General features: G+C 41.4%; 1 long non-coding RNA gene across 1 annotated transcript in view; it reads right to left on the reverse strand.

Moving 5' to 3' along the window:
• Nucleotides 1-201: 201 nt before the first annotated feature.
• Nucleotides 202-13,484, reverse strand: part of LOC308589467 — a 45,039-nt gene continuing 31,756 nt past the window's right edge. Inside the window, exons 3-4 of the long non-coding RNA XR_014009287.1 lie at nt 3,725-3,866; nt 202-708 (exon numbers count right to left, since the gene is read on the reverse strand). This is a non-coding gene — a long non-coding RNA (uncharacterized lncRNA). The remainder of the gene's footprint in view (nt 709-3,724; nt 3,867-13,484) is intronic.

The following is a 13,484-nucleotide window of genomic DNA, read 5'->3' on the forward strand; positions in this document are numbered from 1 at the left end:
GGCAATGCAAATGAATGTGAACATTTCCATAAGGAATGCTAAGTCTGTCTGAAAATGGGAAGCATTTTTCTGCCTATTGAAAATATCCTGAAACAATCTAAATAGCTTCAGCTTAGCTATTCTCTAGGTTAATATGTAAAAATGACAGCATCACAAAAAAGTATATTGTGTACATGTAACTTTACTGATGTTTACTATGTGGGGAGGGCTAAGATACACTGTGCGCGCATCGTATTCTTGTAAGCAGCATGCGCCCTTAATAAAGTATATTATGGTCTGTTGCCCGTGAATGTAGCAGGAGGATTTCAAAGCGGGCTCTTGGGCTGGGAAGCAATGCAGCCTTGTCTTTTTGTATGATCTGGAGTATGATGCCAGCATGAGATGTCCACACACAAATAAGATTCTTATTCTTCTTTGACAGTCTTTGGTTATCGTGTGCCAAAACTGAGACAATCCTGCTCAAAATGCTTGCCAATCTGTCGGATAACAGGAGCAGGGGAGTCTTTCCTCTGATGGCTAATTAAAAATGGAAGTCAGGGAAGAGCCAGCTGGGCCAGGAGTTGATCAATGTCTCTTTACCAGACACAGCAGCCTTGGGGCGCCCAGAAGAGGATGTGGTGAGATCACTTCTGAAGAAATCCTCTTTGGACCCAAAACAACATTCATTCAGTCATTCATTTATCTTGCCATGAGGTATCCCAATGCAATCTGCAAAGTGAAATAAAGAAACACATAAAAAACAATTGCTTATATAAAAACAAAGTTAAAAAAAGTCAAAACAGTCTAAAACAAGAACATCCAAGTGCAGTGGTACCTCGGGTTAAGTACTTAATTCCTTCCAGAGGTCCGTACTTAACCTGAAACTGTTCTTAATCTGAAGCACCACTTTAGCTAATGGGGCCTCCTGCTGCTGCCGCGCCGCCGGAGCACGATTTCTGTTCTCATCCTGAAGCAAAGTTCTTAACCTGAAGCACTATTTCTGGGTTAGCGGAGTCTGTAACCTGAAGCGTCTGTAACCTGAGGTACCACTGTACATAAAATCAATTCAAATCCATGGCAGATACCAACTGGGATATTTTTTTAAGAAGGCTTTTAGAAAGAGAAACATTTTTCACCTACACCAGAAAGACAGTCAAGAAGGTGCCTGTCTGGTATGCAATGGCAGCCAGTGCCAAAAGGTGAGGTGCCACCACGCTAAAGGCCCAATTCTGACATTGTGTGCGACAGAGCTCCTGATAACACAGTATCTGCAGGGTGCCCTCTCCTACAGAGCACAGTGATCAGCTGGGGATGTAGAGGATGAGACAGCCTGTGAAATTCTTTCAGCAGCAGCTTAATATTATGGCAACATTGCACCCCAGTGAGCAGTTGAGCTGCCACATTTTGCACGAGTTGCAGCTTCTGACTCGGCTCAGAGGTGGTTCTATGGTAGTACGACTGGTGGGGTTGCACTAGATGCCGCCCTGCAGGGAACACGAAAGCAATGTTGTAGAATGGAGCACAGGAGGTGGGGGCGAGGGAACCAAACGTTAGTGTTGCACAGGGTGCTGCTGAAATTTGAGAGCCCAAAGTCAGTCTCAAGGGCAGCTCCATGTAGACCACATTGCATTAATCCAATCTGGAGCTTACAAGTAGGTGAATGACAGTGGTCAACCTTTTCTACTCTAGAAATAGCTGTAGCTATTTTACCATCCAATGCACGTAAAAGGCACTCCTAGCCACTGAGATCACCTAGACCTCCAGCAACAGAGTTTCTTTGTTTCTTTGTTTGTTTTCTACACTGCCATTCACAGGGATCACAGGGCAGTTTACAAGATAAAAGCACATATACAATATAACATAGTAACAAACGAAAACAATACCTCCAGTTAAAAATGTGATAGAGTGTTTAAGGCCAGAAGTCTTCAAACTATTGCTGTAAGTTCACAGCACAGCTCTTCAGCAATAATATCTTTGTTTCCGTTGCACATCAGTGGTTTCTCCAAATTCTTTCAGGCCTTAAGTACATTTTCAACAGATTTTATGTTAATATTGTATATATCACACAGGAAGCCAAATAGGAAATTATATTGTAGCTGCTGGAATGTCTCTCTTCAGCAGATTGTATGGTCCTGTCTAAGACAGTATAGTTTGAATACTTTAATTTCTGCTTTGGATCTTGTGGTGTTTTTTCTTGGGCCTCATACTCAAACTGCCATTTCTTTCTCCCTTTTCTAACTTGTTATGTCTCAAAGTTTGGTAGTATTTCTAGCTCCTTTACAACCCCAGTAGCATCTATCAAAACTTGTTGAAAACACTCATCACACCTTCAACCCACAAAGTAATTCTTGGCCACTTGCAATTGACTTGTAGCTAAATTTAAATCAGCTTCCTTGTTTTGTAATAGCTTGCTTGTAAGCTTGACTTCCAAAAGGATGTTGTGCCATGTAACAAAAGATACCACAAACTAACATCAGCAATTCGGGAAGTATTTCCATATAAACCTTTTAGACTTGTGTCATTAAAGAACTCTGTTAAAGCATCATATCTGCTACCAAGATGATATCTCAGTGGTTTCAAAAGTGCTCCTCTCTGAAGTCAGTATTGCACCTCTTTGAAGACTGCACCCTAAGTAGCTGCCTCGTTGGCCTAATGATAGCCCCAGCACTGCTGACAAGCCAAATAAATGTCTCCGCCATACCTTATCCTTTATTTCTCCTAAAGAGGCAATGGTATATGGCTTAGAATATTTGTAGCAAGAGCTATTGATCAGGGAGCTATTACACAGGATTTCATATGTGTGCTGTCAATATGGCACATGCCACCTCTACGTTATGTGCTTAACATAGTTGTTAATGCAGGGATGTTTTATTTTGAGTATTATGTGCTTTTCAAAGCATGGCTTTTATTATATCAAGAAAAGTCCTGGTTTAACTACAGTGGTGGTGACATCACGCTTACACAGTTTCCCAGATGTTTTAATTGCTGAAAGCATAAAGGCTCATTCAGTCATGCATGTTAATTGCTCATTATCTGTGACAACTTGCACATGTGTGAATCAGCCATCCAAGATTAATTATCATGCATAGAACATTTATGCCATCAAAACTCACTCTAACATGCTGTTTTTCAATTCTGATAGTTCACAATTTTGTCTGAAAGTTACCAAATACTGAGTAACCAAGTGATGAAAGATTAGTGAGTGATGAATGATGGGAAATTGGCATGTGTGGATCAGTCCTAAATTAGGTGTGCATCAAGGTTGTGCTGCTGCTGCTGCTGCTGAAAAGGGCAAAATAATATATTTGTATATTCTCATTTACTATATAATTGCATTTTGAATAATATTCTCTTTGTACCGTCAGGATTGAGTTCATTTGTTCTTCTCAATAACATAATTGTGGTCCTGTTTACTACATATTTTAATCTAGTGCAGAATATACCCCATTAACATGCCTTGCCACAGCACAGAGTTTTAATCTAATGTGAATGCATGATGAATTGTGTCAAATTGGCTATAGGTATTTCAGTCTTGCTGACAATTTTCTTTGTATTAAACTTACATTTACTTTCTAATTAAAACTGCACTTGCAACGCCTGCAGCGACGGCAGCTTTAACGTAGGTTTCATCAGGCAGGCAAACTAAGGTAAGTAATCGTTTCTCCAAGCATTTCTGTTTAACTCTAGTTGAAACTTGGCTAGCCTAGCTCATCATCCTGAAAAGGAGTGGTAATTGCCTGATTACCAATGCCAGGTTTGTCATCACTGACTCTCGGTCCGCTTCTGCAAGGATGTTTCACACAAACAGAGCAAGGTTGTTTCACACGTGGCTTCACATTGATTGCTGTGTCATCTGGTCACTGTTTCCCAGAAGAGCTCATCTCATGCTGTGATACAGGCAAGGACAGATGATTTAACAATTATTATTTGTGTAGCACACACATATCTATACACACATCCCTACAGGAATGTGGATGCTAGGATTGGAATCCATATACCAAGAGAATTTAAAACCTTAAAGGAGGTGAGATCTAGTATGGCCTATCTAGCCTGAGCCAGGCAATTGTTCCAGCGTGAACTTTCCACATGAAGCCAAACATGCATTATTATTGCAGGCTGTGCAGCTAAAGGGGCAGTGGAGGTACAGTTTTCTCACTGCCCCCAATATCATGCAGGCCCTTTGGCTCTGCCCATGGAATTTGTTGCCAAGGAGTGTGGTGGAGTCTCCTTCTTTGGAGGTCTTTAAGCAGAGGCTTGACAGCCATATGTCAGGAGTGCTCTGATGGTGTTTCCTGCTTGGCAGGGGGTTGGACTCGATGGCCCTTGTGGTCTCTTCCAACTCTAGGATTCTATGATTCTATGATTCTATGTCCTCATGTTAGATAGCGGAGCCAAGGAAGTTTACTTGCATGAAATGCTATATGCCTTGGCTTCTACAGATTGGAGCAGATTGGGGAGCGGGGAATAAATATCAATCCAGATTTATTTCATTGTTCATCACTTGCTTTTTTTGCAGTGGAGATCCTTGGATTGCAATCATACAACAGTACTTCAGGAAGTATCCTATCACTAGAAGCAAAGACCTTGAGGTCTATATACACATTGTATATAAACATTGGCAAAACACAAAGTATGTGGGGATGGCTGTTACAATGCAGGGAAGAAGATCATCCAGAGAAGATGGCTAACTGACCCCTTATCTCTACCCCGAATCCCCCATGACTCATAGCTAGTATACAGTATGTAGGCTAGCCTTAAACTGCTTGGCATGTCTGCTTGCTAGTGGCAAGAGGGGAGAGAATTTACATTTGGTTTGTTATTTTTAGCCAAGTCTTCTGTCTGGATGAGGGCAGGAGGAGCAGATGACCTGCAGTTCATTTGTTCTCAAATGATTCCACCTTGGGGGCAGAGGCAGGTGGTTGAGAATCCCCCCCCCCCCAAAAAAAAAGCAACTGTGTTCAGCAAATGCAACCTCCCAGGAGTGCTGATGAAAATTTATGGCTTATGGCTGGGTTAGGCTATCTCTGGTTCTGCCTTATTTCTAGCAAGGGAATAAAAATAACTGAAGCCTTGCCACAGGGTTCAATTCTTTTCTGATCTATCCAGAACTCCTTCCCTTCTTGCACCCATGAATAAAGCATGTTGGTTCCTACCATCATGAAACCACTTTGCTACTGCTGAAAGACCACCAAACTCCAAGAACAACCAATGTTGAGTTGAGTGTGCTCATGAGAAAGCTGGCCAGCCTACAATGTAGTCTGGCAGCAGTGAGAGAAAACAAGCATCAATTTTTGCAAGTTTCTACTCTATAGAAAAATGGGGGGGGGGTTAGCAGATTCTAACAAAACTATTGAGGATGTTTCATAACCCTGCACTTTCTTTGATCCATGTGGATATGTATGGTTTGAGATTTTTTGTTTTTTTTTTAAATAAATGTTTTATTACATGGCATCGGTCCCGTCCCCCCCTCATCTAAGGCTACAGCAGGCGAGCAGGAGTCAGGAGATTGCAAAAGGATGCACAGGCTACACATATATAATGAAAAATTCCTGCTTTGAGAATATGGGCATTGTGATGCAGTGCACTACAATCAAATATAGTTAGGAAAACCCACTGCTACTTCACCACAGCACACCTGATGCACACTGGCATGTCTCCTAATTAGCTCAAAATGTGTCTAAGAAGGACATCTTGCAAAAAGAAGAAGAACTATTTTCTAAGGTAGTTATAGCCACAAAAAGATGACAGTGCCACCTTTCTCTTGCTGAGTAAAATATCCATCATTTAAGTCACCTAAGATATTGAAATGTTTCTTTTGTGTGTGGTTGATTGGGGGGTATTTTAAAGTGAAGGGTCTCTTTCTATTAGTCTCTCTTTGTTTCATTTAGTTTTCCCCAAAAGATCAAGTGAAACACATATGGAACACAAATAAAAACAGAGGAATGTGCATACTCTAGCCATTTTTTTCTTCCATTGATTTCCGTAAAGGAAGACTTGTCCATATGGAAGTATGTGTACAACATATAGCTGCCAGGCGCTGTACAGGAAGAACAGCCCTAGTTCAGTGGCAGAATATAGGACTTGCACATGAGATTCTAGTCAGGTTTCTTCCATCCCTAGCTTCTTTCCAGCCAAAGACTTCCAAGCAGCAGATCAGAGAAGATTAAGTGATCTGATCCCACATAAAACAAGTTTCATATCTTTAGGAAAGATCCATCTGCCATTTAACTCTGCGTCATTATGCTTTCATTGGGAACTCATTGAATTTCTCCATTGATGCACATCCCATCTCATTCACTGCTCATAACTAGAACCATCAAATATTCCTCTTCCTCATAAATAGACAGTCTTGAAGGGAAGTAGAAGTTGAGTTAGGAATGATCAATGAATTCCCTCTCACCAATTATTTTTCAACTTGTGTGATGCAAAGTGTTTTGATTGTTTCCAGTAATGGGTAAAGTGGGTAATGCCAGCCTCTTTCAAGTGTTCTAATGAAAGTTCCTGGAAGGGAAGTGAGCGCACAATCGTGGTGGAAGATTTTGCCCCAGCCTCTATGCAGTCATGGGAACAGCCTTCACGAATCAGGTCCCCGGGTGGCCAGATCTAGCCAGGATGGCCAATGGTCAAGGATGATGGAAGCTGTGCAGTTCAAAACATCTGGAGGTCACTAGGGTGGGAAAGCCTGTAGAGAGGCAGCATGGATACTGTTGCTTCCACTGTTGCTTTGGAACTCCAGAACGATAGGGATTCCGATGAGAGGGAGCGAGAAAGCCTTTCCTACACGCAGGGGGATCTAGTGAAGCCCTTCTGTTAGCACAAGCATTTTCACCTGAACAATGGGGCTTCCTCTCCCTCTCCTCATGTGCCCCCAGTCTGTTTTGGGGTCTCCCTCAACCCCCTAGAGCAGATTTGTGGGTGCATTGGAGACATGTAGGAGAGTGAAAGGAGTACCATTGCCCAAGAAGATGTCCTTGAGCAAACAGGACAGCTCTGTTGGGTATAACCCAAAGAATGGGAAGAATTTTTGTATTATTGAAATTGTTCTCTCCCCACACCACAAGATACCTTGGTGAAAGTGTACGGATGGGATGGTCAGTAATAGAGACAAAACCACCATTCCCTAATATTTATATATCTGCCAGCATTCCACTTTTGCCATTGAAATTATGAATGCAAAATTCTGATTTTCTTAAGTGTCACTGCATATGAACAATCAGAAACTGTCAAAATACTGAATACCATTGTACCGTTATGTCCTCTATTATACACTTTCATTTGCTAAATACAATTGCATTTCAATTTTTGATTACTTTCAGATATCATGCCAGGTACCAATAGCAAATAGTCAAAAATCAAAATTCACAGAAGAGGATTGAGAAGAGCGAAGTCCGTATTTCACTCTGATTAGCTTATAAAAAAATGCAGAGTGTCTTTGCTGAATTTTGTTAGATGAATCTATTGCACACAGTGAGTGGTATTCAACTAATTTTTACTCAGAATGGACTCATTGAAATGAATGAGCGCTCCATTAATGAATAAGAATGTATGAGCCTGACTAAGAAAGGTCCATTAATTTCAGCAGACATGTTCAGAGCAAAACTTTGTTGACTACCACCCAATAGTCATAACAGTTTATTCTGTTCCAAAAGAAAGAAAGTGATAATTCTGGATGCAGTCACCTGGAAAACAAACATTGGGAGTGTGTACCTTGCTGCCCACCAAGCTGGAGGCAATCAATCCGCAATGTGGGCAAGGAAGTACACCAAAGGTTCAGTAAACTTCATGGTTTTGCTGTCGGCCTAACACTATAAAACAACTGTGTGGTTGTGCATGCGGGGTGGAGCTGCAAACACTTCCATGAGCTGCATTTGGTTTAGTGGTGCACAGACTATGGAGGCTTGCCTATTCCACTGCAACAACCAACGTCTTAATCAGAGGGGTGGGGATGAAATTCCACACTAGGGGGGAAATCATGTTCCCTTCCTTCTTCCAACTGAATGCTGAACCATTAAGAATTGATATTTTGTCCTTTTTGAGTTCAAATTTATTTCGCCTGCTGGGTATGCATCTTAGAGCTGTTGCGGCTAATCATCACTTCTTCGTTTTCCTCTGAGAATGTCATGCTGAACTGCATCAAATACTTTATTAAAATCAAGACATTGTATGTCCACTGCATATCCTTTATACGCTAAGCTTGTTATCTGATCAGAACAAGAAATTAAGTTCGTTCAGCTTGATTTGTTTTTGATGAACTCATGTCGCTTACTTATTTACTGCTAGGCACTAGCCAATGTCTGCTTTATTAATTACTGTAGCCATATATCAAGTACTGAAGTGAAACATAGTCTTTGTCAAACAATGGAAAGGCAAATATGATTATTATTTTAATGCTAACTAAAAAAAATTACAACCAGAACCAAATGAATTATCTTTTTATCTAAACTGCAGCTGCTGATAATGTTAAACTTCTGTAATAATAAATTCATTAAGAAAACACACAGAGAGAAACAGCAAAACAGCCTGTTTCCTGCAATACTACTATAAATTATTATGTGTAATTATGTCCTAGTGAAATTGATTTACAACATATAGTAGTGGATCATCCAAATATTGTGCCTACATATAAAATGTTGAGGTACTAAAAAGCCCTGCTGGAAACAATAGCCAATCTATGGGTTGTATCTTCTCTGGGGGGTCCTCCAATCCCCCAGAACTGATTTTGAGGACATGTGGGGGGCTGGAGAGAAGAGGGAGCTCCATGGCTCACACAGAAGTTTGTTGTGCCATCAAAGCTGCAACACTGGATAAGGCCCCATATCTTCAAGAGAGAGAGGAGGCATAGATGTTCTGCTACACTGAAACTCCAAAGGGTTGCTCTTTCTAAGCACTACAGCCTTAGTGGGTGGGGGGTCACACCTCCCTGCTAGAGCTCATGCTTGGCATGTAGAAATTCCTAGGTTCTAGTCATATGATCTCTGGGAAGAGGGCTGGGAAGATCCTCTGCTGCTTGAGATTCAGGAGAGCTGCTACCACCAAAGAACATGTGTACCTATCTATCTGTCAGAAGAGCATGCCAACTTTCTACAAATATGAAAAAAGGTCTGGAAACCAAGCTTTATGAGGTTGAGGGAGTTAGAATCATAGAACTGTAGAGTTGGAAGGGCCCTGAGGGTCATTTAGACCAACCCCCTGCAATGCAGGAATATCAGCTAAAGCAACCATGACAGGTAGCCACACAATTCCTGCTTAAAAACCTCTAAGGAAGAAAAGTCCACAACCTCTCATGGGAGTCTGTTTCACTGTTGAACAGAAAATTCTTGCTGATGTTTAGCCGGACGCCCCTTTTCTATAACTTGACTCCATTGGCTCACGTCATACCCTTTAGAGTAGGAGAAAATTTGGAGTAGGAGAAAACAAGCTTGCTCCATCTTCCAGGTGACAGCCCTTGAGATATTTGAAGATAGCTATCATTACTCCTCTCAGTCTCCTCTTATCCAGGCTAAACGTATCTAACTCCCTCAACCATTCAGCATAAGGCTTGGTTTCCAGACCCTTGATCATCTTGGTTTCCTCCTCTGCACACTTTCCAGCTTGTTAATCTCCTTCTTAAATTGTGGTGCCCAGAACTGGAGACAGGACTCCAGGTGTGGTCTGATCAAGGCAGAAGAGAGCAGGGCTAGCACTTCACTTGACTGGGACACGAGTGTTGCTGCGGCCTAGAGCAGCATTGCCATTAAAATATGCTAATATACTAGGAACTTTTAGAATTATTTCACAACTAGATGGGCTGGAGGGAGATGGGAATTACGTTATTCACTTTGATTGATTGCTTTGTCAATGCCTGATGCTTGTTAATCCATATGCAAATCATATTCAATTGCTAATCATTTAATCATTTTTTACCTATTTTGTATCAATTCCCATATATTCAATTTTCTGTTTTCCCTTTTTCTACATGCATTCTCATTTTATTTCATATCATCAACATTTTTCATTCCTATTAAGCTTTGTATATCAATGAACTGAGTAATTCATTTCAGTTACGTTCAGCAGTCTTTGGGGTTTTTTCTCGATGTGTGTGAGATTCACTCCCTGTTCCACTAGGTTGCTACTGGGCAAAACAGAACCTCAGCTGGGATCCGGTGAGTGTTATTGCATGCACCAGGATTTGGCATGGTATATGCTGATGTTGTCTAGATCACCAGATTAACAAGCATGACATGTTGCTGCAGACACCCACAACTTCTGAGTTCTTTCTAGCTCTGCTCGTCTTTTGATACAAGAAGAAGTGCATAGTGGAAGGTACTCAGATGGCTGCGGGGACAGAAAGTCCCACTTGTGCATTTTTTGTGGCTTGCCTAACAGCTGTCACAGATAGATCCATTGAGAAGAGGACCTGAACTCTGGCTAAAAGAGGGAGTGACCCCACATGCTCCTCTGAAGCAAGGAGTGAGCTACTAAGGGTTCCTCAGAGAAATGGAAGTGGAAGAGAAATAGAAGTGATTTCCACTAGCTGCGATACCCTCTTTTAAAAAATTAAAATTAGAGGCAGTCTTATATCCAGAGCAGTTTATTTTTAGTTTTCTTCCCAGGAAGGAGCCCTGTGTCACATTCTGGGCATGCCTCCTAATCAAAACAAGGCAGAGCAGTGACTCATTTAGAAACAACAAATGTCTCATCCCAGGGCAGGCCATTTAGCTGCATCTCTGCATGGGAGTGCTTAATTTGCCCCCAGTTGAGGCTGATTGGCAGGAGACAGAGCCAGAGCAGCAAATCATGCAGAGATGCATAGAGCAGTCTCGGTTGGATGTGTACTTTTGGCTCATGGGAGCCCTTACATTATTTAATTAATGTATTTCTTGTGGCACACTGGCCATTCTCTCATGTTAAACTGACATGCTCTGGCAGCGAATATGCTCTAGTTCGTCAAGGTATTTTGTGGTTCCCTATGACGTTTGGCAATGTTAATCTGGTATCTGTTCTTTCATCCTCATGTGATTCCAAGACATTATGGCTCCAGATGTGCAGTTACAAAGTATAATAATTGGTGTCTACTGAACTATTGTTGCTGCAAAGCCACAATTATTCGAGAACACTGAAAGCTCCCACCTACTACCAGAGCTGGCAGATGTTACATGGACCCCTGAGGGGGTCTTTCACGTGTTATGCTGTGGAGTTCAAAGTAGGGTTGGGGGGGGGGGTTGTACACCGGTAAACTTGGGAATTTGTTGTTGTTGTTCATCAAAAGGGCTGAACTGTGTCCCCACAGCTCAGATGATTCTGTTTTTCAGCCAAATTTCAGCACAGTGAAACTTGCACATTGTGAATGTAATTCAAAATCAGCATTCTCCAAAGGTTCTCTGAATGGATAAAAATCTATGAAAATTAATCGTAAACATGTCTGACTTGCATATTGTGGAGAAACAGAGGTGCATCTCAGCATACTGGTGTCACTTTGTCTTAAAATTCCTTTGATCCCAATGTTAGGATCCTAAGTTACTTAGAGTTTCTACATGTTGGGGATCTTAGAAATTCTGCTTCACAACTAGGTGGACTGGAGGAAGTTAGAAGGCTATATTGATTGCTTCAGTTATTATGACAATTTCAAGCTATGTTATGCTATATATTTTTTATATTTTTTTCTATATTTTCCTTATATTTTGGTTTGATTTCTTCAAAATTCATGTCCTCATTTTCTCCTGTATTATAATACATGTCTTAAATGAAACATTGCTCACCAACTGATTTGTTTCAGTCATAATCTTGAGTTTGTGGTCTTCTATCACTGGTCATACTTTATTCCCTGTCCCACTGGCTTGCTAATGAGCAAATCTGAATCCTGATTACAAGACCCAAATGATTCTTAATCACGGGGACCATATCTTAAGGCATCAACCTTAGTTTTCAATTTCCTGATTTTATAGTTCTTGAACCAACACAAGCCTTTACTCTGATCAGGCAGGGTTTTTTTTATCATTGAATTCCCCTGATTTTTTTAAAGGGGGGAATATCAGGTTCAATTAAACCTGAAGGTAGCTGTTTTGTGACTATTAATTTTTGAATATAATTGGTATTCTCAATTATATGTGCACTTCTGCTCACACTTCAAAATCTACACTGCATGCAATCTGTTGCAAAGGTTGTATGCCACAGACTGAAATGCCGTTAAACTAGTAACTTATGGGCATCTCCTTTTTGATAGATAGAAAGAAAGAAGACTTTAAATTCCATTACTTTCACTTGGCAAGCACAGATAAATCTGGTTGAGCTCTTGGAGCCACCTCAGAAAGCTAGGAACCCAGGTCAGTCAAAGTAGGGCTTACTTCTGAGTAACTTGAATATGATTATAGTTTAAAGCAGCTGCAGTTCCACATCATGTCTTCTTACAGTGACACTTTCACTGCTACCTCTACTCACATAGTAAAACCTCCCTGGCTAACTTTAGGTTGGGCAAGGATGGAGAGTGTGTGTGGATGGGTGCCTATCACAAAAAACACTGTCCATGTCCTTGAGCTGCATCAGCTGAAACTGATTCCATAAAACTTGCCTCGATGGGGTTTTGGATACCACATCAGGATTCTCTGTAATAGTATCAAGATAATAGAGCAGCTAAGTTGTTTTACCCTCAAAGCTCCTTGCAAACAAATCACGACTGGCAACTGATGGATCTAGTTGCTCCATTAACTGAGGCTCATAGACCTCACTGAGTGGAACTTTGTAAAGGTTGTCCAGTGTGTTTTGACATCTGCCTCAGTTGAGGATGGCAGTGAAAATATACATTCTTAGCTATCCATGCAGACATGCAGTAGGCACAAGTAGAGCATCAACAGGATCACCAGCTCTGTCTGGTAGAAAATGCCCCACAGCATTTAGAATTCCATTGGATTCCATTTATTTTCCTAGACAGACCATTTAGATTGGTCTCCCAGTTCTGCAGGGAGGTCTAGGAGCTGTAATTCTAAACTCAGATGGAAGTGGTTGGACCATGAAAACAGGCAAATATTTCCCCTGCCCCAATATCCAGACCTTCCTCCTCTGTACATGGGACAATGCCCTGCTTTAAACTGCCCCATGAAGACCATGAGGTCCTAAGCTGACCTATCACAGTAGACTCAGCATGAATGTTGAAAACACCCAGGACTACAGTCTTCTGCTCTTCTAACACTGCAGCTGAGAACACCTTAGTTGGGTGGTTAGTGGGCAGGACACCAAAGGCAACCTCAGTCTCTCTCTGTCCCAGCACCAGAAGCAGCCTCTGAGGAGTCATCCCAAATCAAGAGGCTTCCTCGTGAGACAGGTGCTCTGCCTCAGTTAATCCAGCACAAGACCTGTTTTTTTAAATTCCAAATCGGACATGGGGGATGGTCCAGCAATCACTAGTAATTAGCAACAGAAAGATTTGCCTGCGAATATGACCTTGTCATAGTACGCATTTATAGTAACAAAATAATAAAAATGTAGAACTTAACAATGCAGAAAAGCATGTTCGCCCCCAAAGAATGCAT

Source organism: Podarcis bocagei (assembly GCF_964188305.1).
Source record: "Podarcis bocagei genome assembly, chromosome: 6".
Taxonomy (NCBI): Eukaryota; Metazoa; Chordata; class Lepidosauria; order Squamata; family Lacertidae; genus Podarcis; species Podarcis bocagei.